Below are 5,148 nucleotides of genomic sequence, written 5' to 3' on the forward strand. Positions count from 1 at the left end.
TTCCAATGGTAACCTTTTTGCACAGACTAACAATAATAATAATATTCTTCTATGAAAATCCAACCATTCAAGTCCATGCCTTGGAGTAACAAGGAAAAGCTGAGGGGGGCGCTGGAAATGCCAGACGCAGCCAATGTGGGGCTGAATCTTATGAGTGGCCCGCCGCTGGAACTCCCTCTTCATTGAAACAGCGCCACTACTAAAATTCCCAGCATTACGTCTATAAAACAGTCCAATGCAGGGCCACCCATAGGCAGAGAGCCCGCTGATTCCTTTGGGGGCCAAAAAAAGGAAGTTGGGGGCCAGAGTTTGACACCCCTGGTCTACGCCTTTCATACTACTCACCTTCATTATATACAGATTGCTGTAGATTTTACACCCCTGACCCTTGCACTCTGCACACTATGCTGTATATGACATACTTCTGACTCATGCACTCTTTTTGTCATATTGTACATAGCATACCTCGGGGTAGAAAAAAGTTGCTGAAAGCGGTAACCCCGAGTCACACTGGGGGTAGGTAAACCTATGGGAAGGTAAGTAAATACAGCGCTTACCTGATCCGCGATCTCCATCGCCGGGATCTCTGTGTTCTTTCTTTTTCTTCCGGACGGCTTCTGCACCTGATGAGTTACCGGGGGAGTTCCTGGTGACGTCGGTGCATGTGTACGTTGCTGGCGGGGCGGGAAATTCAAAATCCATTTGTATTTCATTCAATACAAAATAACTGAACTGAATGCAATACATTGGAGTTTATGTGTAAAATCAGTACAGTGTTTTCAAGAACATTTATTTTATAGTATATATAATAGTATGAGTATATTATTTTTTTTTTTTTTTTTTTTTTTTAAATTAAAAAAAAAAAAAATTTTTTTAAATATTTAGATTTTTTAATTTATTCAATTTATTATTTTGACATGATTTTGTGTTTCAAACTTTATTATACTCATACTAATATATTATACTGTAAAATAAATTTTCATGAAAAACAATGTACCACTTTTAGACATATAAAACCGTAAAGAAATGAACCGCTAGGGAGGTTAACAAAGTATTATTGGCTCAATAGCTGCTGTTTGCTAAGTAACGACAGATTATTTTATTGAGGTTCTTCCTACAAAGTTAGCTGTGCACATAAAAGTATATTAATTAGAAGACTGAATGTACTGAGGTTTATAGGTGGCAGGAATTAAAGCATGGGCGGTCAGATAGTTCTATCCAATAAGGTTGATAGTTACCAAAAAGAATTCTTACTCAGCATAGTGTAATTTACTATTTTTACTGAATAGGGTAAAGCTGTGCTGACTCCAGCAACCAAATGCAGCAGCAGCAAATTTTCACTTTATTTACTAAATTAATTTTACTAAATCAGAAATTATTGAGTTCATTTGCTTCTGGTTAAACGACAAGTGAATGCGTCGGCATACAAAGACATTGTAGACAACTGTGCCCCTCCAACCTTCTGGTTACAGTTTGGTGAAGACCCTTCTGTTCTAGGAGGACGTTGCCTCTGTGTGCAGAACCAACGCCTCGGTTCTTTTTTTCTTCGGCCCAATTTGGCTTCCTCAGGGGAATATGGAGACTTGGATAGCAAAGCTATGAATGTCAAATGATATACATTATCTATTATGTAATAACAAGTAGGGCAAAAAATGATCAAAATCAGAAAGATACAATATACAAGTGAAAGATAAGCTCTATGACATAGCAAACGACATGATATTTATCATTTATATTATCAAAAAATGGAAGGGGGTTTTCAAAAATCCTTGAAATCGGTATGAAATAGATTATTGTATATTAGTCATAAAAGTTCAATTACATAAGGAAATTATTACTTACTATTTAGTTGCAAAGGTGGTGTCAAAATTTAGGAATAGATTCCTGGATATAATAACTGTAGAATAAGTAAAAAACGAATGACATCTAATGAAAGGAAGAATATTAGTACTTCTGGTTATTAATAATTTAGTAAGTTGTATTACAGTGAAAAATGCAACTTACATTCACGTATAACGTCCAATGGCCACCAATAGGCTGTATTATTGAGAGATATAAAATGCTTGCTGGAAATACTAAAAAGAAAGGGAAAAACCAGGATAAAGAGTTTATATAAATCATGGTTTCTTGGTTTGACTTATATGAATTTTTTTGTTTAACAAGGGACACTTCCAATTCTAATTACAAACTCTAGTTGAGAAAGTTTATATTGCGCGTGTGTGGACGTAAATAGGAAGCTTGTAGTCTGTATATTGTACAAATGTTAAAAGTAAATTTGGATTGTTTTTTTGCCAAAAAAGCCTTTCTCTCTTCTCCATTGTTTCAAATACCCATGAGACAACAGTTTGAAAAAGATCTGTTTACCCCGATTGTTCTCATTATAAAGACATGGTGCAATAAGTTCGGTGAGGAGGAACAGGTCTGCATGGAGCCTTAACCTCATGGAGCAGCATAGAATACCAATGGTGGGCCTTTCTCATCCAGCTTCAGAACATGACCTTTAGAAATGCTGTTTTTCAGCCCAATTGGAACAAATTACACCTAAAATCCTCCAGAAAGCCTTTCCAGAAGCATGTGCTGGTATAGGGGGAGACAAGGTAATACCTATGGTTAGGAATTGGAAGTCCAACAAGCTGATAGGTGCGATGGTCAAGGGTTTGTCACTACAAACCCTCGCCTATGAAATGGATATTCACAATTTAAAAAGATACAAAACTTTATCAAAATTAATAAACACAAAGAAAGCTTCTCCAATAAACTGCTCTTTTAAAGCCAAGCCCTAAACCATTTCAAGTATAAAATGATGAAAATACATCGATTTCCCTTTAATAAAAAAATAAAGAGCAAAGTGGTAACAAGGTTATATTTACAACTTTTAGTCAACAGACACCCCGATGAGGAAAGAATGTTATATTTTATGAGCCTAATGGTCTTAGGAACAAGGAATTCTATCCAGATGTCAGGACAGATCTAATTATGTTCTCCTGGTGCTAATTAAGGCTGATCTAACGGATTGAGAATGTATTAATTAAATAAATCTGACATCAGCAGCCACACTTGGTCACACTTACATTAAATTCATGGGGGGATAAATAAAAGGAAAACTTGTTCTGTAATGTACTCACAGCTGCTGGTAGTGCTGCTTTGGTAGCTTAGTGGATTACTAATAGTAGAGGGGTCACCTTTCTGGTAACCAGCTGGGATGAGGTCCATAATACTTATTTTTACTTGCATGAAAATTTAAGTTTTTAGGGCAAGCTTCTGTGGGTCACCACCACTTTTAGTCCAAGCAGTACTCAGCTTGACAGAAAAAAAATATTATTAAACTTTTTATTATTAAACAGGATTTATATAGCGCCAACATATTACGCAGCGCTGTACATTACATATGTCACAATTGTTCCATGTTTTCTTTTTAATGAGGTCGGTTACCTGCTTCTTTATGCAGCTTTATGCAGTATCTTCCAATATGCTTAAGGTGATTGCAACCAAATGCTGCTTCGATCATTGAGGAGGTGGGGATGACCTACCAAAGCCTCTCCTGAAAGTGGAACTGTCAGTGCAAATAAAAAAGTATCAGGTAGAGTACTCAATGCCAACATGTCTGCAATCACCAGCTAAACATTATCTAATCCAATGTTCTGTACACACTGCAGTTTGATGGAATTTATAACCTGCACAGCAAAAAACAAACAAGACAATTTATCACCATGTTGTTTCACGGTTTCAAGAGAAAAAGTTCCACCCTTGAAGACTTACCGACCCATCAATGGTCATCTAAGATTTATGACCACTACTTTGGATAAAGTCTAATTATCCAAGATGCTTGCATACATTGTAAAAACTTACACAGGGAACCTTGAAACCAGGAGCACTGAATATAGTGAATACTAAAAACACCACAACTCAATCATTTGGAAGGGTGCCCTCATATTTGGCCAGATAGGTTGGTGTGATGATCATGAGACTATGATAGGACTTTGTTACAGGAGGGTGTCATCGGGATAGGAAAAAGAATTGCATCGAGAGCAAACTGCCAAAGAATACAGCCTTCCGCTTGCACTGAAATAAGTGTTGGCCAAATTTATACTTTAAAGTTCATTATTGCGTTTGTACCTGAAAAAGCTCTCCTTGCTGATGAGCAGAAAATGCAGAAAACTCTTTAAGCAAGTTGTTGTCTCCTTCTACTGGGCCCTTGAATATAATCCCAGGCCTTTTACTTGCAGGATTAGATCCAGTTCTACAAAAGGATAAAAGGTATATTGATTTAAGCAGAAATTGGCTTCATTAAAAGTCTTTACTGAACAGACTGATGTTTTTACTGAACAGATGCTTTCATGTTTTGTCTTCATCTTCTGCCCATCCTAATGGGGCTTTTAATCCAATGTTTAGCCACAGATTTCTCCATGCTTCCATTGATGGGAAAGTATCCAGTGACCCATAACGCTTCCCCATCAAGATGGCCATTGTGTGGCTGGAGCAGATAAGTGCTGACACTTCTAAGAGGAGGTAAATGCCCTCACTTCCTTTGTGAACATTACAAGCAATCGTCAGAATAAACAAATAACAGCTAATACTTTCATCGGGGCTAATGCTAGTAATGAGTGTAATGGAACACATTGAGGTATTTCCCGAAACAAGGGGGAAAAAGGTGATGAGAGAGGGTACAAAGGCTAAAAAATTATCTAAAGTCAGAAATATTTATATTCTATTGCTTAGAGAAATGTATTTTATGAGTTCTATGTGCAATACATCCGCATACAAAAAGTTTAGGCTTTATTAAAGTTTCTGCAGACCGGCTACAGGGTGCCAACGTACTTGCCATGAATATTTCATTTCACTCAAAGAAAGTGGCTGCACCCTTACATTCTTTTTCCTTCTCATTCATTTATTGTGCGCTTTAGGAAAGTACATTTATACCCCCCCCCCCCAGTGTTATCTAACCCACCATTACTACCCAGATGTATACCTACCTCTGCCCCATACCTGCTATTACCCTACCCACCCTATTCCAGAGATGTATACCTACCTCTGCCCTATGGCTGCTATTACCCTACCCACCCTATTCCACAGATGTATATCTACCTCTGCCCTATAGCTGCAGTTACCCCACCCTATTCCACAGATGTATACCTACCTCTGCCCTAT

The 5,148-nt window shown here is 37.5% G+C and overlaps 1 protein-coding gene and 1 long non-coding RNA gene across 2 annotated transcripts in view; one reads left to right on the forward strand and one right to left on the reverse strand.

Annotated features, from left to right (window-relative positions):
- Positions 1–1,262: 1,262 nt before the first annotated feature.
- LOC140342352 (uncharacterized) overlaps positions 1,263–5,148 on the reverse strand; it is an 11,372-nt gene continuing 7,486 nt past the window's right edge. Inside the window, exons 2-6 of the long non-coding RNA XR_011923048.1 lie at positions 4,117–4,240; positions 3,433–3,553; positions 2,005–2,075; positions 1,843–1,897; positions 1,263–1,596 (exon numbers count right to left, since the gene is read on the reverse strand). This is a non-coding gene — a long non-coding RNA (uncharacterized lncRNA). The remainder of the gene's footprint in view (positions 1,597–1,842; positions 1,898–2,004; positions 2,076–3,432; positions 3,554–4,116; positions 4,241–5,148) is intronic.
- Positions 4,375–5,148, forward strand: part of DDHD1 (DDHD domain containing 1) — a 54,914-nt gene continuing 54,140 nt past the window's right edge. The window contains exon 1 of the mRNA XM_072428501.1: positions 4,375–4,509. The gene's annotated coding sequence lies outside the window, so the exon portion shown is untranslated. The remainder of the gene's footprint in view (positions 4,510–5,148) is intronic.

This window comes from Pyxicephalus adspersus, chromosome 12 (assembly GCF_032062135.1).
Source record: "Pyxicephalus adspersus chromosome 12, UCB_Pads_2.0, whole genome shotgun sequence".
NCBI classification, from domain to species: Eukaryota; Metazoa; Chordata; class Amphibia; order Anura; family Pyxicephalidae; genus Pyxicephalus; species Pyxicephalus adspersus.